The sequence below is a fragment of the Peromyscus californicus genome, unplaced genomic scaffold (genome assembly GCF_007827085.1).
Source record: "Peromyscus californicus insignis strain IS unplaced genomic scaffold, ASM782708v3 Scaffold_7__1_contigs__length_154581171, whole genome shotgun sequence".
Classification (NCBI taxonomy): Eukaryota; Metazoa; Chordata; class Mammalia; order Rodentia; family Cricetidae; genus Peromyscus; species Peromyscus californicus.
In genome coordinates, this window is record NW_026294595.1 from 110,155,822 (window position 1) to 110,177,995 (window position 22,174).

Consider the following 22,174-nt stretch of genomic DNA (forward strand, 5'->3'; position numbering starts at 1 on the left):
TGGAAGTGTATTTTCCAGTGACTCTCTCTGCCCCCTTTTCTTCTTCACATGGCCCCATTTTATTTTTTAAACCAAAGGGGAGTCTCTGAGGGAATCTTTGTAACCCAGTCTACTCTACATCATAGTATGCCTTCTAAAAATTCAACAAAGTTAATTTATTATCACATGATCTTTAGAGTTAAGAGGGCAGGCCATGAACCTGACTCTGTGGAAGTGAGAACACTAGATCCCTGCAGTAGAGATTCTGGGTTAGCAGCTAGAGACTGGAGCAGACTGCAGGTTTGAACTTGGAACAGGAGACTTGCACTCCCACCTGTGTTGTGAGAATTTATTGCATTCCTTACACTAATCCGAAAACGGGTCTGTGCCATTCCAGAGGGTGAGCATTTGGGAAGAGACATGAGTCAAATTTTTTACCACACAATAGCCTGGCTAATTATGGCTGACAACATCTTATTGTATACTGCAAAATAATTAGTGGAGAGGATTCTGAATGTGTGTGTGTGTGTGTGTCCATGTGCACGGACACACACACACACACACACACACACACACACACACACACACACACACGTCTTTCTCTCTCTTTCCCGCTCACTCGCTCTCTCACACATACCCACATACACCAATCACCTTATCTTGATCCACACATGCCATGTGCCTGCCTGTACTGCTGTACTGAAATATTGTACTATGATACTGTGATAAAGAATTGAGAGATTAAAAAATAAAGTGTATTTTAAAATAGAACAATGTTTTTAATAGCAAGATGCTTTTCTGATGTAACAAAAATAGAGTTCTACAATGAAACTGAAAATATTTTTTCTTCAAATATTGGTTGACCTGTGGTGTAATGCAGCATAGAAACATGTCCAAAAATGGTTGTAAACAGCTCCTTGCTAAGGAAGGGAGGTAAGTCCCTGCATGCCCTCTTTACCAGGGGCGTTGGCTCAGTGCTGACCAAATCTTAGGGGATCTGTTTGGGCATCCTCTTAAGTACACATCCTGATCCAAGAGGTCTGTTTGGGTAGAAGAATCTGTCCTTCTAACCAGTTTCCCCATTTAATGACCAGACACTCACATTTCCTGTGGCCATGATGTGACTGTCAGGGTTCTAGAACATTCCTACATCCTGTCTTAAGCCTATGGAAAAATCTGTAAGCTGTCTCCATACTTAAATTATGTTTTTATCTAATCATAAGCTTGGCCCATTGATATCATTATTTTTCTCTTGGTGAGTGAGAGGGAAAAAGGTGGAGGGGGGAAGGAGATAGGGAGAGAGAGAGAAAGAGCACCTTTGAGAGCAAAGTTACAGCCTAGTCATGATTTCTGACCACATCATTTCATCAGCAACAACTGTGTGACCCTGTGATAAAGCTCGTTCCTGGAGAGGAAGGCTGGTGTATACTGATTTCCATCTTGTACAGGAAGCCACAGGGGAAGCTTGGAGACACCCTCCTCACTGGGTTCTGAATGTTAAGTCTTCTTTTTTGTTGGTTTATTGCTGCCTGGTGGTTTATATCTGTTTGTGGAGGGATGGAAGGTACCACCGCACATGTGCGGAGGGCAGAGGATAGTTTGCAGGAGCTGGTTCTTTCCTTCTACCCTGTGGGTCCCAGGGGTCAAACTTGAACCTGCCTTGGCAACCAGTCTCTTCGCCAGCCAGCTGAGCCATCTCTCACTGGCTCTGTCTTGAGAGCCCTTGTGAGGCATTCTCTGCAATGAGTAGAACTCTGGAATCTCTCAAAAGTTGCCGATGACAGTGGCCCTAAAGATACGGGATTTGAGCTTGATTTTCAAAACAAATACGTAAAGACTCTAAATGTCCCTTTCTGTCCTAGTGTCCTGTTGGGCTTGTGATGGGGCCCCATTTACAACTTTATTCCCTTCAGAATAACAACTGCACTTCCTGCTTGGCACACAGTAACAAAACAATCAACCAAATAAACAACTAAAATACCAAAATGGTACATCTTTTAAAAGAGTATCCCCATAATACCGGGACTTCCCCCAAAAAATCTTTAATCACATTGTTAGTTTGCTCCCCTTAGCTGCTCAGAGACAAGGGGTGATGTCAAAATAAACTAACCTCACACTTTTCATGAAAAATAGGTCTCACTGCTAAACCAGAAAAAAAGAACTAATTATAGAATTTTATAGTTTAAAAAATACAAATCATCCTTATGTAACAGTATGTAGAGTCATTTTTGCTCCCATTTTAATTTTCCCAAAATGTTTCTTATTTTTCACTAAACATTTCTATTTATACATAGCAATTGAAAATGAGCAAATTAATTGAAGCTAGTAGTACATACAGTTCTCGTGTTTATGACGTGAAGAAGGTGGGTCCCAAGAGTACTTGTCTACAATAGCTGAAGTTCATGTTTTTAAAATTGTAAATGCACACTTCCATCACTGATGAAAAAAGTACATTCTTTGTTATTAGCTGGAAATCAATAGGTGAAGCTGAACAGGTAGCCCAGACTTCTAATCCTTATTACTTCTATTTTCAGTAGTGACAAATCACGGTATAGCAAGCTTTCAAGTAAGTGTTGGCTTCTTTTGTGTAGATGTGAATCATTAGATAAGCCTAGGGGACCTGGAGAGATAGCTCAGCAGTTTTAAAGTTTATTGTTCTTGCAGAGGACCCACATTCAGTTCCCAACATCCATGATGTCAAGAGGCTCACATTTGCCTTGAACTCTAGCTCCAAGGAATTTGACATTTTCTTCTGGACCCCAAGGGCACCTGCACTCACACATACACAGACATTTACATAAACATAATTAAAATAAAATGAATCTTTGAAAAAATTAAGGATCTGTAGAGTGACCCACTCCTAAAAATACTGAAGGCATTACCTTGGGAAAATACAACTTAATGACAAGCATTTATTAAGTGCCTCTTGTGTTCTAGACTTTGCCAACAGGGAACTCAAAAGAACAGAACGCATAGCTCCTCCATGTGTTGGCATATTAAAAGTCAGTTAGCGGCAAGAGAAAGGTATTAAAAGTTGTCCTAATTAAAATAAGTTTAAAATAGCGCTTATCTCACGTGCACTGTTGTCCACACCTTCTGACCACATCACTTGTACTGGCTTCTTGTTCTCAGTGTTGTACACTTGAAGAAACTGAGGTTTGAGAGTTTAGTGGCCGCCCTTGGCCCCATCCTCCACTCACCATGTAGCATATGCATGTAGATGCTGACTTCAAACCAGAGACGAAATGGATTTGGCTCCCTTGGCATCTTACTCTCTTCTGTCCCTAACCCCTCCTTGGTGAAGTCTTCCACATCCCTAGCCCCCGATAAGCATCCCTGTTAGTTAAGCTTTCCTCTGAAATGTCCCAGAAAGAGGCTAGTGTGTACTAGAGCTAGTGTGTAGACGGGGCTGCAGTGGACCAGGGGCTAGAGTTCACTAGTGACTAGTGAACCCGAAGGGCCAGTGTGTATGAGGGGCTAGTGTGTAGGCTGTGCTGTGGGCCTAGTTTGATTTGTTAAGCAGATGGCTTTCATACATCCTTTGAAGTTGTACTTATTATGCCCTAGTTTACCCCAGAGGATACTGGGAAATCTAAAGACTATCTTGAAAGAGAACCATCTCCTTCTAGATTATATTTAAGTGTCACTCACAGAGCAAAAAGGGGCTTCTCTGGAATGTATGGCCCCTCACCCTGCTCTTTTTCTTTGGCAACAGAGGCAAAACAACTGCTTCAGGCTACATTAAGAAAGATTTAAGCAAGAAATAAAGGGATTTCTCAGAGAGTAAGGATGTCTAAGCCCTTAAAGGGACCTCTAAGGACTGTGGTGTGTGTCTTTGAAGATCTGTAAATGTGAAAACAATTCTTTCACCAACAGAAAGTTCCTTAACCTTTGTATAGTCTCCTTTGAGTCTGTCAAGGATATGATTAATTAAAGGCAGACATTTACCACTAAAATAATAGGCATGAGATTCAGAGAATTGGAGGTGTTGGAGGACTCATTAAACAGTTGCATAAATATCATGCTGAAAGATTTAATGAGTCCTTAAGGTCACTGATAGAGCAATGGAGCCTCGATGGCCTAGAAAAAATAAATTAGAATCGATAGTGTTCTTCCTAACTAACCACAGAGAGATGGAGTCTATAATTATATCTTAATGATGCATATTGGTGTTCTCATCCTGGAGGAAATGAAAATAGCTTGTTTTTAGCTTTGTACTCATTGATAATAAAAAGTTCAGGTGTCTATGCTTAGTTGTAGAGCTCGTGGAATCTAGGATACTTTTGCAATGTTACAGTTGGGTGAACAGTGTCCATTGTTTTCTTTTATTGATTCAACTCATAGGTGCCTATTACCTAGCAGGCATTAAGTTTTGAACTGGGAAAACAGAAAGGTGCCCTGTGTCCAGTGGATGATTGTCTACCACTGTGTAGTGTCCAACTGGACTTTCTGCAAGGACAGAAGACTTTAATGTCTGAGTAGTCAGTGCAGTAGCCACTGCTCACAGGTGGCTCCTCACTATGTGAAATGTAGTTTATACAATGGAATTCTTTATTTAATTAAGTTTTTAATTTAACAGTTACATGCCTGATTTCCAGTGTGGGGGCCACCTACCTACAAAAGATTTGCATTGACAAAACCCACTAAGATTATTATTATAAAAAGCTGTTTGCAAACTAGACATCATGGTAGCTCTATGTATAATCCCAGCACTTGGAAGATGGAAGACTGAGGCGAGAGAATCACCTTAAGTTCAAGACAAGCCAAAACAAACAAACAAAAGCTTTTTGTAGTGGGAAAGAGCAAGCAGCTACTTGGGAAAACCAAACCTGAGGCAAGGTTTGAACTGAGACCCAGAGAACTGAGTTGAAGCTTGAAGCAGAGGAGCAGACAGAAAGTAATACCCACAGCTTTATGGAAAGCCGTAGATAGGAGCATCATATTAGTGTCCTGGAGCTACATCTGGTCTCATTATTTGTTTCATGCATCTGCTCAGGCTTCGGTAACAAAAGACAGACTGGAACTTAAAGAAAAGATATGTATTTTCTCCATGTTGAAGGGTCTGTAAGTCTAAGATCAAGGTTTCCGGTGCAGCTTCCCTTCCAGGCTTACAGAGAGAGCCTGTGCACTGTGTCTTCATATGTCCTTGCTTTGGTGCAAACATGGGACATGGACCCTACTGTCTATTTCTCTTTATCCCAAATACAGTCCCACTGGGAACTGAGGCTTCTGGATGCAAATTCAAGACCACACAGTGTAGAAGACAAGACAACAAGCCAATGTCTTCCCAGTGCTTTGCTTTTCATAGAAAAGGAAATGTATTGTTCATATGCAAGTCACAAAGTTTACAGAAAACTGTCACCTCGCTAGCGTCTGATGACTTTAGTCACTGTTTTATAGTCATGTAGCCATAAATAACACGCCATTCTAGAACATCAACAAGTGTAAAAAAGGCTTAAACCAATATGTTTATTATTGGTTTAATAAACATCATCAAATGTACTAAGTATTAATTAAGCTAACATTAATTTCTTTTATTCTTTAAGGACAAACCACTGGCATACTGGAGTCAATTATCTATTTTTTTCGAGGACTTTGTATTGGTTATTAAACATGGCTTTTGCTAAATTTTTAATTTCATAAATTTACAAATAAATTAAAAGAAAAGATAATTAATACCCCAAAGTTACCACTTCTTGATTATTTAATAGCTCTCAGCATTATTGTCTTATGTTTTTATATTTGCAGGGTCTGTATGGTAGTTATAACTGTATTTTCCCACAATCCCTTATTCAAAGTCATCTATTTGATTATTTAAAGTTGGACATTGTATAAGAACTTATACCATGAAAAATACTAAATTCTATGAATAGGACATTTTTTTTTTAAAGAGTCCCTTGTTGAATACATGCCAGCATAGCACTGACTCAAACTATGGTTTTCAGGCACAGAGTTTCTCTAGTATTTATATAGAGTTCCTGTTGGAGCATGCCACTGTAGGAAGATTATTATCCCTTGTAATCTATTTCTGTGGTTCATAACACAATATATGGGCTACATGAGTTGTTAAAAGGTTTACTGGCACTCATGGTTCTGATCGGAGGTCCAGAGGCCACATTTTGATGATGACTTTCTTGTTGGCAGAGTTCCAAGGTAGCAAAATGCTTCACATGGTGAGAGACAAGAACAATCTTTTATAGCAATCCTGGTTTTTTTTTTCTTAAGATAACTCATCAATTCATTAATCACATGAGTACATTAAACCATTCATTAGGGCAGAGCCTTAATCTCCTATTAAATGTCTCACGTTATGCTACCTCTTAATATCTCATAATGGAGTTAAATTGCAACAAGAGTTTCACAGGGGACACATCATATTCAAACCATAGCACTCATTCATTATAAACAAAACAAGATTTCCTGTTGAATTATATCACCTTTCATGCTCTTCTCTTCCCATAGCAGGGAGAGGCTGTTGTTTTGAATAATCCTTCCTAGGTAACCAGAAGGTACTATTTGGGGGAAACAAAAGAGCCCCCTAAAACATAAATCCAGTCTTGACAACAGTTTGTAACCCAGTCACAATGTCTCCTGAAAATTGCTCCCGCTATCACATAAACAATTCTCCCACTGCTGAGGCTCAACTTAATCGTGGCTGATGCCAAGCCAACACTTTCCTGGTTCATTTTACAGAGTGTGGTTTTTTTTTTTTCAATCTTTCTAAAAGTCTTAAGTAGCAGTTAAGTGAAGCTGAATGGATGCCGGGGAAGAAGCAGTTCAGGGATAAAATATGACTTTCTTGTGGGAAGCATATCTTTCTAATGTCACCCTTCTGCATCATCTTCAAGCGAGTCAGGAATTGTTCAGACTTTGAAAAATGAGTTTCCATTTGGAGGAGATCATCTTCAACCTCTTAAGAAGTGAAGGCTAAGTTACACTTGTGGGCTCTGAAGTGTGAGGAACCGGAAGTTGAAGTGACTTGCTCGAAGTTCCGTAAGAATGATTGGCGGCACTGGCTTCCTCATCTCAGGCCTGCTCTTTGGATTTACTCTGCAGTCCATCTGTTCTCCGAGTGGAGACCTGTTCATGATTCCCTGTGTCATTACAACACATTGTGAGGTTCCAGGAGGCGGGGGGTCAAGCAGAAATCATTAAATGATTTAACATTTTCATCTTTTCTGCATGTGAGATTTGGATACATAAGACATTGGTGGAGATAGGGGAGACTGAGAATCCTAAATCTACCTGAATGTATAGGTCAGGATACATAAAATCCTTCATGTGTTTGGGGGGAAAAGGAGAGAACATTAAAAAAAATCTGGTAAAAGGAAAATAGGAAGGAAAAGACAGAAGGGGGGTCGAGAAGGTGGGAGGAGAGTCTAGAGTAGCAGGGAAACAACAGTAAAACTCAGTGCATCAGCGTGAAGGGAACTGCCCACTGTGTCGGAAGCTATTGTATGCTTTCCGTTGCTACCACGTGCTCTCCAAGAGTGGGTCATTTATGCAGAAAATAATCTCTTCAGCTGACACTTCTGGAGGTTAAGAAGTCACAGAATGCACCCCTAGCTTCTACTGAGTACCCACTGAGCCTGTCTTGATGTAGCATACTGTAGCAGAGTCTTCACATAGCAAGATGGAGCAAGTTGCCAGAGAGGTAGGTGGATTGTGTCACAAAGCCACCCTTGTGATAACCCACTAATCCATCAATCTGTCACTCCCAAGTGTCTCATCTTTCACACTGGGGCCAAAACTCCTGCTCTGGAAATGTGAGTGACTCACTCAAACTATAGCCTCCGAAGACTGTCCCTTGGCTTCAGTAACTATGAGGTTGTCAGTAACTTTGTTGTTTTGAGGCAATCAGCGGAAAGTAGATATGGGAGTCTAGATAATACTGGTAGGATCAGGAGGGGGCAAGAAATAGAAGACGGCTCACCTAACATGCTTCTGAAAGTTTGGACTGAAGGAAGTTCTAGAAGAATAATGGGAAAACAAAAGAAATAGAGGGACACCCAGTTCCGAGAAGCTAGGAAGTACTTCTCCGTTACAGTTGAGTGTAGTTTGACATGAGGAACTCAAGGAGATGATAGCCATAGAGAAGACCAAAGATGGTTTGTCACCTACTCTCAGGATGGTGGCTTTTCTCCCCATGAGCAGTGTTTTAGTGAGTGTACAGCAAACTGTCATGAAATATAAGGAGAACCACCCCTGAAGACACCATTTGAACACTGGCTTTTCTTCTACTGTTTAGTGCTTTCTAGTGATAATATTTACACCATGATCTCCTACAACATAAGACTACATGACCTGCCCGGCTGCTACACTGAGGCATCTACTACCCAATAGGCTGCCAGTTCTAGTTTCAGTCATTAGAACCCACTCTACCTCATGGCAGAGGGAAAGCATTTTGCATATAGTGAACTCACTTTTCCCACTTTAAGCTGTAGCTTTACACCTGAGGAGGAGTTCTTCAAAGGAAGGATGCAGCTACTAAAAGAGAAGATCCTCAATAATGGGACATACATAGACTTGCAAGAGATATCTCTGGATTCCTTTAGAGCCTTTCAGCCCAGAAGCCAGGTCTGAGTGACCAGTTTTGCTACCTTTGAAAAGACAGTGGAGCTAGGAACAAGAGATAGAGAATGAGGAAAGCCTGGGTCTTCCAACTGCAGACTTGGAAGTCCAAGGGGAGGGAGAAAATAGAATAGGAGGTAAAGTTTTGTGCGTGTCTCTCTAGCCCACAATCTGGAAAAATCTGGACTGGATCATAGCCCTCCACATCCCATGTGTCTCAGGAGGGCAGGGGAGTTTTGTAATGCCCCAGTAATGGAAAATGACATTCTGAGTAGGCTACTTGAAACCTAGCAACAAGCATAAAAGGACATGATGATGGCTTGGTGACTAACGTCAGTTCTTCTAGACCATGGGCTCACTCACACAGTGAGTTCTACCACTTCTCTGATGTTGGGCCATGGGTAAGTCTAGGCCAGTAGTAGGGTGCTGGGCCCTGAGAGGACATAGAAAGAAGTTTGACAGGTCGGAGCATGTAGCACTGCTCTCCCTCGAAGATACTCTGAGTTCTGTAATAGACTTACCCTCCATGTGGGGAAGCAAATAAATGGAGGGGGGTGACAGCTTTTAACTCAAGAGACTGACTCATACAAGACACAAGGGAACCAATTCTGTGGGGAGCAGCACTTCCAAGCACCTAAGGAAATTGAACTATTTCCTTCGGCAGTTAGAAAGGAGATGGACACCTTTGTCCCTTCCCTGGATGTGTGGTCCTTGCATCTGTAGGGAGTATGCTTTAGGGGCATCTCTGCTGAGACTTAAATCACAGCCATTTCACAGGCAGGCAGCCCAGGGGCTGGGCTAGGTGCAGCCAGCTACTTGAGTCAATTGAAAGGGAATTGGTCACCTGGGAGATTTCTAACCTAATTTCAGATTTCCTGGACACCGTGTCCTCTCATGCCCCAACACCTGCTGTGATAGATAGACGTTTATAATGGAGTGAATAACAAACAGCTTCGTGGGCACTGGGTCCCTTGGTAACAAGAAGCATATGGCTTAGGTAGTACCAGCCTTTTCTTGCTTTCTCTTTTAATTTTCTCTATTGTGTTTGTAATTTCATAGAAAGGCTTGGCAGTACTTTAAGAAAAAGCTTTTAAAATCTCATATTTTTTTTGTAGAAAAACCATTCTCTTTCATCTCTCAAAGGTTTGAATCTGCTAAGCTGAAATTGGATTTTTTTCTAGTTTTGTGGTTCTCAGGACTGAACCCAGGAGCATGCTAGGCACATGCTACGTCTCTGACATACACCTCTCCATGAATAGTTTAAAAACTGTTTCACACTTAAAACTCAGACTAGCCTAATAGTATCTGCTCTAAAATAAAATATTGCACACACAAACACCAACCCACTCATCAGGCAGAAAAAAAACATTAGGAGGTAGTTGATAGGTCTTAAAAATTAATAAATAAAATAGTTCTATTAGAAAAGGTAGATTAACTCTTGACAGCTCCTTTTGTGGTCATATTCTAGTAGATAGGTTCTAGAGAGATGAAGACACACAGTGTGTACCCCTGCCAGGACCCAGTCATAGCAAAGCTTTGCACGCAGCCCATACATACTTCCTCTTACCTGGTTTGGCTTACCCTTAAGTTCAGCTGGAAGTTCTAGACATGTTTTATTTTTCTTTAAACTCTGTGCCTAGATGTTGACAGCTTACCCCATATCACTGTCATAGCTAGAATCTGTAAGTGGTATTTAGATCTTACTGGTGACATTAAAACATGATCAAAAGCTGCTGTGTAAGACTTTACAAGAGCCCATGATGAAAAATAATGTGGTGTCCGCAACTGTGTTGCATTTTGGTCCTCATCTGGATTTTGGCCTTTGGAGGCATTCTGCATAAGCAAAAAAGCTAAGAGAACTGGAAAGCCTAAAAACTACACATTAAAACTTCCAACACCTAGATATCTACTCTTGTAATTAAAATTCTTACTTATGAACAACTAGAAGAGACTATGTTTTTTTCTTTTTTTTTTTTTGGTTTTTCGAGACAGGGTTTCTCTGTGTAGCTTTTGCACCTTTCCTGGAACTCACTTGGTAGCCCAGGCTGGCCTCGAACTCACAGAGATCTGCCTGGCTCTGCCTCCCGAGTGCTGGGATTAAAGGCGTGCGCCACCACCGCCCGGCCTATGTTTTTTTCTTATCGCTTGTAATAAATGGCAGTTAATTTAAAAGTAGCTCTCCATCCATCCAACAGTCCATCTATTCATGCATCTACAATGTTACACTTGAATGTGTATTGGTACCTTAGTATCCATGAGAAACTAATTGTAGGACCACCCACAGGTACCAAAATCTATGGATGCTCATGTATCTTATATACAGGGATATGATGTTAGCTTAGAATTGCACATAGCTTTCCATACTTCCATATACTTCTAACTCACTTTTAATTCCTAATACAATGTGAATGCTATGATGATAAGCGTTATTGTCATTATTTATAGACTAATGACAAGACCAAACATTTATACACTGTCAGTATAAGTCCAATTTTTCTTTCAAACATTTCTTTTAAAAAAATATTTATTTATTTTAGGGATGAGTGCTCTAGCTGCATGCACACCTTTATGCCAGAAGAAGGCATCAGATCTCACTAGAGATGGTTGTGAGCCACCCATGTGGTTGCTGGGAATTGAACTCAGGACCGCTGAAAGAGCAGCCAGTGCTCTTAACCACTGAGCCTTCTCTCTAGCCCTCTTTCAAACATTTCTGATCCGTGATGCCATAATTGGTTGAATCCATAAATGCAGATCCTATGAATACACAAAGTTGACTCGTGGGTGTGGGTGGGTGTGTGCGTGGGTGTGCATGTGTGCAGACATAAAGGCATAACAGCTCATTGCTTTGGCACAAACTCTGATAAAAGCGTCTCTTTTAGTACTTAGAACATACCATTAACAAAATCACATTGTGGTCAGTCCTTGCTCTTCTTGGATTCTGTACCACACACAGTTATCTTTTGCATTTGTCAGTTCATCTAGATGACACCAGCAAGCAGATTACTAAGTACAGCTCACTGGCCCTTCCTGCCTAGCTGTCCCCATGCTAGTCATGTGAGTACAAAGCCCAGGATTGTACAAATCTGGTCTCTTTTCTTTTAGAGCAGCCTCTGCTTCCCTGTTGCACAGTTGTCTGAGGAGAGGACGATTTCTGCACCCAGCACTGTTCGTTCCGGTGCCTCTCCACTGTGCCTTCCTTTATTCACTTTCAGCTGCTACACAGTTACAGTCACAGAGGGGAAGGGACACGTTTTAACTCAATACTTGATTGTGAGCCCCTGAGGGCCGAGCTTTCCCTTCTTCCCCTGTGCAGGGTGGCCTTTCTTCAGCTTTACCCTCTCTTCCTTAATAGAGCATTTCCCCACTGAACTTCTGCTCATAGCTGGTATTTAAATGATCTCTGTGCTCTTATTGACATAAAAGTTTGCTGATGGGCTGGGGTAATTTTCATTTATATTCATCTAAAGGAGAAATAAAGGAGGTGTTACTAGGGCTGTAATCCTAAAATAGAAAACTACAATAAAAGGCTAAGAGTTTGACCTAAGCAGACTGGTATTTTGATTTAGCAGAAGTGGAAGAGGCCAGAGTGATCTACTCATGGGGTGGTGAGGCCAGCCATGCTATCTAGCTTCCAGCCTTCTTGTCTGGACCACAGCCCCATTCCCAGCCATTCTCTTTTCCCAAGTACATTCCTGTCTTGTGAGTTACAGTGTGCAGCATGAAGGGAAATAAGGTCTAAAAATATCTGACAATTTAAAATGGATCTGTTCATCATAAAACACTGAAAATATATAATACAAAGTAATTCGTTACTTTATAGATATAATTTAAATAAAAAATTAAAATTCTGTCTACAACAGCAATAATATCTATAGCTCTGTTTAAGAACATAAAATATTATATACATAGTGTGTATATATATTTATGTATATTATAAAATAAACATAAGATACGGAATCACATCATATAGTCTGGAATCTTGTGTATTTCTATAGAATAGATTTTGAGAAGTAATATTTAGTGATTCTCTGAAAATGATAGTGAAGAATAGTCAAGGATAAAAAGAGGAGACAACTATGTGCAGGATATTACTAAATAATTGTGATAAAAAACAAATGGATGGGCAGTCACAGGACAGTATGTGGCTACATGCCCAGGGCCAGGAGCTTAGAGGGAAGGTTGCCCAAAGAAGGACACCGAAAGATACAAATATCATTGAGATATGATGGGAATTGCTTCTACAACTCCAGGTACAGAATAATTATCAAGATCCAAAGGGAGTACTCAATAACAGCAGCAGCAAAAATGATCCATTTGAAAGCCCCAAACAACAAAATCTACAACATCACAAGCAAGGAACAGTTTCCAAACATTTCCCGAAAGTAGACGATACATTGAAAGGTAGCATGGGGTCAGCTTCTCTGAGGATAATATGGAGGTGTGAAAAGCAAAGCCATATCTTCAAATTTCTGAAATGGTTGACTGGAGAGTTCTGTGGCCAGACAAGCAGAAGAGTTGATTTAAAACATGTCCAGACATGCAGAAATACCATACAACCTATAAATGTTACCAAAATATAAGACAAAGGATGTTTGTGCGTGGATGTGTAGGCATAGATAAGAATGTGAATAAATAGAGAAGTCAGGTGTTTATTTACCAACTTAAAACATGGTTAACATGGGAAGGGAACTAAGCTTGGGATAGGGTATCATGGGTGCTATATTGCTCTCTATCTGTATTAATTGTTGGCTTGTTTTTCCAAAAAATAATATATTTATTCATTTTCTGAATGGGTTAAAATGCTCTTAATTTAATGTAAAGACTGTAGTACTAGTAAAAGTTACTTTAAAATGGAAATCCTGGAAATCCTAAACTTTTTCCCCGATGTTCATCTGCATCCATTTCTTTTTAAGTACCCTCTTTCTATTTCTAGCTTTTCAAAACTCCAATATAGCCTAAAAGACACCATTATGATTCCTTGATGGCATCATGTTTCTGCTAATGAGCCCTTCAAGCTTGATTGGTTCTTAGTAGAATCACAGTGATACTGAAGTACTCCTAAAGTCACATGTTTCCCTCAGCATAAAATTTCCACAGCTGTTGCTGATACGATCTAACCATTGGTTTTGAACTAATTTTGTACATTTTTTCATACAAAAAAATCATAACTACCTGAATGCTAGCTAAAGTTAACTTTGTATGGTGCTTAAACCACCATTTCCGGAAATGATTTAGGTCATGAAAACATATAGAAAGAGAAACAGAGAGTTAAAACTCAAAGTGCATCTTAAAATGTGTCTACATGCATCAGCCGAGGGAAAAAAGCGAGGATGTCCAGTGGAGGTGCCTCTGAGGGGAAGCAGCACTACATAGCAGGGGAAGTGTTAGCTGGCTTCCCTCGTGAAGGTGTTTGCTAAGGTGTTTGGACAATGAAAGAACAGAAAATGCAGCTAACATGGTGTGTCTAATAGAAGAATCATCACCTAAAACTGGAACCCCGAGGAGCCAATAGCCTCTGACCATGCATCAGTTTCAAAAACAAACAAACAAACAAAACCTGTATTATAAGGAATTTCAAGAAAACATGGTTTTCAAGGTATGATGTACTACTACAAAGAGAAAGAAGGTTTTCCCTGAGAGGTCATGATTCCTGGCTGCTTCTCACAGAAGCTGAATTCTTACCACTTTACAAACCCAGTATTTGGTCTGCAGGTATCTCATTTAGAACTGCTGGTATAATTAATCCATTTGTTTATAAAGAATTGGTCTTTAAACCATACATTAGACAATTGCTGGGAGTGTATAAACTTCCAGGACACACCATCTCACCAAAGTGACCACACTATACAAGAAGACAGTCCCTGAGTAAGAACCACAGAAGCAGCAGACAGCAGACAGAGTGCCTCAGAATGGGGTTGTAGGAATGATGAGAGACGGTGAGCAGGTGTGTGGGAGATTGACAAGAGTCAGAAACTTAAATGAGGGGGAAGCAGACTTAGAACAAATTGATTACCCGTAAATGCAAAACACAGTTCTATTTTAAATGCAATACACAGTTATAGTCACAGAGTGACGATTAGTACATTTCCAGAGATCTCTAAAATTATCATAATATAGAAGAATGTCAAAGGCATGCAGAAATACAGTAGAGAGGTTAGGGATTGGAACAGATTGAGAAGAGATAAGAGAATGAAAGCAGGAGAGAATTTGAATACCTAGTCTTTAGAATTCATGGAAGACACAAATTCATAGTATCAGAATTGTAAACAAAACACATTTTTAAAAAATTCCATATCCAGATCTGACTTATTGAAATTTCAGAAATCCAAAATAAAAGAATTTTAAAAAAACAAGATATGGACCATAGGAACAATGAGGAATCTGAGTTCACTACCATAAGACCTTCAATAAGGAAACATTATGAGGAAAAATACCCTAACCACAGAGGGGAAGACTGAACAGCAACATCCTGGAAGTAAATTAGCAGACAAACCTAAACAAACAGTGACTGTGTAAGAAAATAAGGATGTTTTATGTGGTTATAGAATAGAAATTAAATGTGAAGCAATGCTTTATTCAAAAGAAGTCAATATTAAAACCTGAGTCCCTGTGTTGCTCAGAAAGAGAGTAAAGATTGATTGGCCTGCAACCTAGTGAGCATTGAAATTCCCAATACCACTGAAAGAATAAAAAAGTTATCACATCGTAAATTGCAAAGCAGAAAAATATGAGATTAAAAAGCACAAGAAAACAAAAGTCAGAGGAGAAAGGAAGGAATAAGCAGAGACGGAGAGAAATAAAAAACTTGAAGTGAGATGATGAAGTCAAATCCCACTGCATGAGTAATTACAAAATTCACACAAGGTTCCACTTACCAATATTAAAGACTGTCGGCTGAACTTTTTTTTTTTTTTAAATTCGCTCAACAAGGACATGTTTAGAGTTTGAGGGGTTAGGAAAGTTGCATATCAAAACTAAAGAAAAACATATCAGACAAAAATGAACTGAACCCCTCTTTAGCTATGCTGTGTCAAGTAAAATAGATTTAGGCTAAAATAAATGAAGAGTGCCACAGAATGAAAGAAGGTCCAGGTGTCCAAGAACATAGGAGAATTGATATGTCATGTCTGTGTCATTGTGCACAAAGATGCGCAGTACCAACCCTGACATTAGTGCATCCATCCCTGCATTAAAAATGTTCAACACACTTCTCTTGGTGACTGACACATGAAACAAACTGGAAAAAAAAAAGATATCACATTATAAGGCTTGAGTAATCACACAGAATTTGAAATTTTACTAATTTGTTCATGCATGTATAAAAAGGGAATCCTGCACTAATCCGAGGAAAACCTCATGAAAGCATTCCCAATAGACCCAAATGTCTCTACTCTCAGACCTTCCTCTCCGTGCAGCAGGAAATGAAAGAGAAACCAAAAGAATTCTATTTGGGTTTTCGGTGAAGAAAGATTGACTTTGTAAATGATGTATGTCCATTCAAAATTCTACAGAAAACTTATTTTAATAAGCACTTAGAAACTATCCTGCATGTCAGAAAGGATACCCAAATCAACTGCATTTTCTTGAATAAACAGCAAGCAACTAGAATAGCTTTTAATTTGTATAATGTTTTAGCCAATGTGTTATGTCCAGTAATAATCCTAGCAGAAAATACCAAAAATTATGAAAAAAGGAACATGATTAACCAACAGCGAACAAGGCCAATCATAACATTCTTATGAACACAAAGAGCCAACAGCATAAAAGGAGTTCATCCAAATTGATCTATATGTGAAATACAATGCCAGGAAAATTAGCTCAACACTTGTAGAATATGCTAAGTAGATTCCCAAATGTGTGTGAGAAAGCAAAAATCTAAGAGTTATTGAGGAAGTCCTGAACTTTAAGGTAACTTTAAGCTTTAAAAATGTATCATTTATAAAAAAAATTGTAAGTTTCTTGTAACATTAAAGTTACTGATGAGATCTTGGCAAGTTAAACACTGACACAAATAAATTACAAATAGAGACTTGCACACCATGTGAAACTCTTTTTCACAGAGTTGATATTGTAGATCAGCAAAGAAATCGTTCAATACACAGTGCCAGGACTGTGGGTCATCAGTGTGAAGAAACTGTTAACTGGGTCATGCCCAACACAACATGAGAAAATCCACACTGACAAGGTTGTGTTGGGCACGGATCTATTTATATTTTCTTGTTATGCATAAAGCTTAATTAGTATATTATGATATATACTATGCATTATACTAACATATTTAGTATTAGTATAAGCAAAATTCCGATAAATTTAGAGATAATAGAAAACATACAAAAACTAAAATAAATGTTTCTAATGTAGAGAGTCACAAATAGCAGAGGCTGGATCCTTTCAGATCTTGGCATTCAAAGGAAATATTAGGAAAGAAATTATAACCAGCATTTAAATCTGTGCTGCGATGTCTTTGGTTTGATTTTGAAAATGTTATTCTGGGAGCAGGTACTATCCTGAGGTCTGTGCTTGATGTATCAACATTTTGACACAGGGTCTCTTTCTAGAGGTATATTTGTATCCATCTGACATTGTTGTATGTAGGCGGATGGTAAATAACAGGTCAGGATCGTTCAACACAATATGCGACCTATTTACAGGCCAAACAGCCTGTGGTTTAATACTTAATGAAAGTATTCAGCACCTGTTTTTGTTTGCTTGTTTGTTTGTTTGTTTTGTTTTTAATGAAATTGCATTGGTTGTGTTACATGGCATGAGTAATCTGATTGCTGGATACAACTCCAACTAGCAGGAAAATAAGATGCTAAACCCATTTGTCAAGTTTGGGTTAGCAAGAGAGTGATGGGTATCCTTCTTAACCTGACAAAGCCACAGGGAACCAGGAATGCACACTTAAGCACTTAGGGAGCATGTCACTGACATTGTTAACTCTTTACTGATCAAGTATTTAGGCTAAAACAATATCAACTCATTCCATAAAGTTGGTTGGGAACCTACTATAGGACAGGTGCATGGGGAGAGGACAAAGAGATGCGATCCTTTGTGAAGATTACATGGAACAGACATAGATGTGGTGTTTTCATACTGCTGTACACCATAAATTAAAGAAAGCAGGAAAGGAAGACCAAGCCCCTTTCATTGCTTGAAAGAATCTCTAAATTTAGCACAACTGCGTTCCAGCCATAAAACAAGAGAATCTTAGGCCATCTCAGGGCAGAGAGCAGGTACAGTCACCATTCAGCTCATGCAGGAGACAGCAGGCTGGAGATGCCCGCCAAAGAGGTTGATGCCCTCCATGCCTTCTGAAGAGCTCAGAGGGCCTTTAACAAGATAACAGCTTAGTCTGAGGGAGTTGCTTTACACTTTCTATGTACAGTTACAATGAATCATTTCAACATAATGAAAAATGCTAAAGAGGGTGACAAATGCTCCATCAGCAGATGGCACTTGCAGTACACCAGGATGCCATGCCTACTGTCATCTGCCTTTTCAATAAAAAAAATCTCAATTCCTAAATGTTGAGTAGATGTGAAGGAAATAAAATAGTCTGAGACCTAAAAATTCTGTGGTAAGAAACACCAATCAATTTGTAATATCCTGTTTCTTTTCCTGACTCTTCACATACCAAGCAAAGATCTCAGGATAGTACCTACTTCCAGAATAATACTTTCAGAATCAAACCAAAGGCATCACAGCACAGATTTAAATGCTGCCTATAATTTCTTTGTCTTGTATTTTCTTTGGATGCCAAAATCTGAATGGACCCAGTCTCTGCTTCACTAATATACACTTTATTGCATGCTCACAAACCCAGGGAAAGTGAGGTGATGCAAAGTGGATGTGGAAAAGTATGTGATAGAAACCACAGGTAGTCTCAAGGGCACAAAAAAGAATAGTACAGACACAAGGAGGTGTGTGTCCAGCTGGACACTGGATAGTCATACAGCCATCAGAACTGGGGATGGCTTGCCTGACATGCACCAGATACTGAGTTCAGTCCACAGCACTATAAATAAATAGATAAGTAGGGAGAGAGACAGAGAGAGAGAGGTGGGGGGAGAGAAAGGGAGAGGGAGGGTGGGTGGGTGGGAGGGAGGAGAACAACTCATCTCCACTACAATAAAAATTGGGGCTCTAAATTATAGCTACAAACATTTATTTCATGACAGCTTTGTTCCCAAGAAGAATACAGAGAACACTAATGAATGAAGCACAGAAAGATGAACATATCTAAGGACAAATGGACTGTGTGGGATAAAGTGACAACAAAGAATGGAGTGGAGAAGTAAATTGGGAACAGTTAGGAAGCAACTCGAAGCCTGTGCATTAGTTGACAGTATGAGTAGAAGCCTCCTGTAGACTGCTTGAGCTTGTAGGTGCCACTGGTACTATGGCCTCTTACTCATAGGTGCCACCATAAAGTCATTCAAGCTTTCTCAAGATCCTTGTATTCATTTGCTGTGCGATGTCCTTCTGTACAGTGTGAACATGTGGTGCTCAAATTGATTGATAATAAGGCAGTTTTGGACAATGGTGAGGCAAGATAAGGTTAGGTAGTACAATCAAACTCAAGAGGATGGAGATGAAGAAGGGCGGAGTCAGCAGGCAGAATCCGCAGATGCCAGCCAGCTGCAGAGGAAGCAAGACATGTAGAAAATGTGGTAACAAGCCACAAACCACATGGCAAAGCATAAAGAAGAAATATGGATTACTTTAAATGTAATAGCTAGCTAGTAATAAGCCTGTACCACCAGCCAAGCATTTATAATTAATATAAGCCTCTGAATACTAATTTGGGAAGCTACTGCCAGGTATAATGGGTATATGGGACAGAAAGCTCTGCCTCCAGTTACGTTCATTTAACCATTCACACTTCTTAATCTTTCAAGAGATTGATTAATCCCCTTCTATTAATGCAACAAGAGCCATTAGCCATATGAATCTGGATTGTGACAGCAGAGAGGAGCACATGAGGCAGGATCCTGTACCAAGTGAGCTGTAAGGTGTCAAGGAAGGAAGGAAGGAAAGAATTATCTGGCTTTCTGGATGTGGGCTGAGAGGATGTTGGCCTCTATCAGCAGACTACAGAACTGCCAAAGACAACCAAGTTTAGACTCTTGAGAGGAAGACATGAGAGCACTGTTGCACACAGCAAGTTGGGCATGCCTTTGAGGCATCTAAATAGTCATGTATAGTTTTGCTGAATATACTTGTTACAAAAGCAATTTAAATGGTAGCGATTTTGTGTGTGACTAATCAGTTTCTCTGGCCTTTACCTGTGTGCTCAGCATGAAGTGCTCCCTGTGGATGGAGATTTCATCTGAAATGACCTAGGACTGTGTATCATCATTTGGTTAGAAATTATCACATTACATAGCTCAGAACCTATCAATTTCTGGATCACTTTTGCAGATTCATTACTGCAAGCTGACTAAAGGAGATAGGATTTAAAAAAAAATAAGTAACTGAGCAAACCAAAAGAAACGTTGAACTTCATACCATACAACAGTTTTCGTCACCCTATATTGTGTTTGCATGGATAATAAATAGGAAGAGAAAGCACATATCAAGGAACATTTTTCTTCTCATAATTATACTTTTCACTGGGCTTGATGAATGAAATACAAAGAGCTACATTGTGTGTACTCATGCGTGAGCACTATGCACTGGATGTGTACTTGAGCACACACACTATGCAATCCATGCTCGTGATCTCACCCACAGTGTGCATGCAAGGGTATATACAGATGTGGTCTTTGCAGTGAGAACACTACCTATGTGACTTACTCTGCAAAAAGAAGGATTCTTGTTTGTAGGCTGGAGATGAGGATGTTTTCTAAAGCTAATGTGAAAGAAGTTTACACAGCTGAATTATAAAACATGAGCCACGCCCAGCTATTCAACCTTTATGTAATTACAATTAAATAGCATTTGAAATTAACCTCTTCCTTCATGTGACCCCCTAGTCCCATGCCCCACAGCCCTGTAGCTCATGCTTACAGTACTGAACTGTGCCAAGGTGCATCTTTTCTACCATCATAGAAAGTCTACTAGAGAATCAACTCCAGGGTACCCTATGAACAAAGAATGAGTTTTGGATTTTGAAATGATTGAAAACTGATCAAAAGAAGAATATTTTAGAACACATGTAATAACTTGAAACACAAAATTCAAGGACTTTAAGTAAGTTGTACTAAGCATAAGTATGCCTATTTCCTTATGTGTTGTCTGTGTTTGTATCTGCCATACCAAATTGAACAGTTGCTTCAGAGACTATACAGCCTACACAGTCAAAATATTTTCTGTGTGGCTCCCTCAAGGATAAGTTTGCCAACTCTTGAGCTGAGAAGGGAAGTAGCAGTGTGACAAATTGTTTTAATAGAGAATATTCTGTGTAACTTAGGGAAATGAAATGAATGGAGAGTATTTCCAGAGTTGTACTGATTCCACTGGCTGTGAGACACTTGCATTTTAGACTCCCGTAATACATTGAGACAAAGTCCCAGGCAATGTGGGAAGTAGCCTTTATCATGCATCCCAGGGCCTCACTGAGACATCAGATTTCTCTGTCTTCTGTAATTCCTTTAGATCCTCTCAACAGTTCATTTCTATGTATAGGCCACTATCTTCTCTAGTGTCCAAAGTCAAATTAAGTTCTCTTTCGAAGGTTTGGCAATCCGAAACAAGGAAATCTGCAGACCCTCTTGACAGCAACGCCAATCGTCATTTTAACCTTTCCTTACGAAAATGGTGAAGACAAGAACGATTATTTTACAGTGGGAGCTGATCTCCCAGCATCGTTCTGTTCTCATTATTGCCATTGCATGAGGATGACCCCACTAATAAGAACACGCTGGCCTTTATCAGGCCAAGCCTAGACACAAGCCAGAAACTCATCAACTCGTTCAATCAAAAATACACTAGAGCTATTTTGGAGAATTTCAGCAGACCCAGGGCTCCAACTTCTATGCTCATAAATACCATGATGCCATGATGAAGGGCCCTAGAGGACCCAACCCAACTAATTTAATGATACCAACCAATGAGAGAGGAAGAGAAGAAACACTTCTCTGTTTCCTCCCTCCCTTACAAGTGTTTTTTTTTTTCTATACTTAGAAGTAGTTATTTAGGAAAAGATCCAAAACATGGCTTTGACCTATACTAATTCTCACTGTAGCCTCACCCAGACCTGGGAGAATTCAAGTTTGAAACACAGAATCATGCTGCACTTGCAGAATGCCTTTTTTAATCATCATGAACCTCAACCAATCACACATGTGCAGATATATTAGTTTTGATGTCTGAAAGTCCCTAGGAAATGTACCCAAAAATTAAATGGGGCAGATGTATGCTAAAATGTAAAGGCATAGTAGTAGTCAATGGTAGATTATCATGGTAAGTCTGTTGATGTCTTGCTGTACAATTCTTTCAACTGTTACTCATGTTTGAGGAATTTTCTAATAAAATATTGGAGAAAAGGTCTCTAGAAATACATTTCATTTAATCCTCAAATTCCTCAGCATTTTCCTGAAGCATGACTGACTTCAAAGGAAAGCCTGAGATGCAGGGATTACTGCCCAAGATTTCTTAGGCATGGATCAAATCTAGATAC

The 22,174-nt window shown here is 39.6% G+C and overlaps 1 protein-coding gene across 2 annotated transcripts in view; it reads left to right on the forward strand.

Moving 5' to 3' along the window:
- Positions 1 to 22,174, forward strand: part of Plcb1 (phospholipase C beta 1) — a 714,140-nt gene that overhangs the window by 642,089 nt on the left and 49,877 nt on the right. The window lies entirely within an intron of this gene.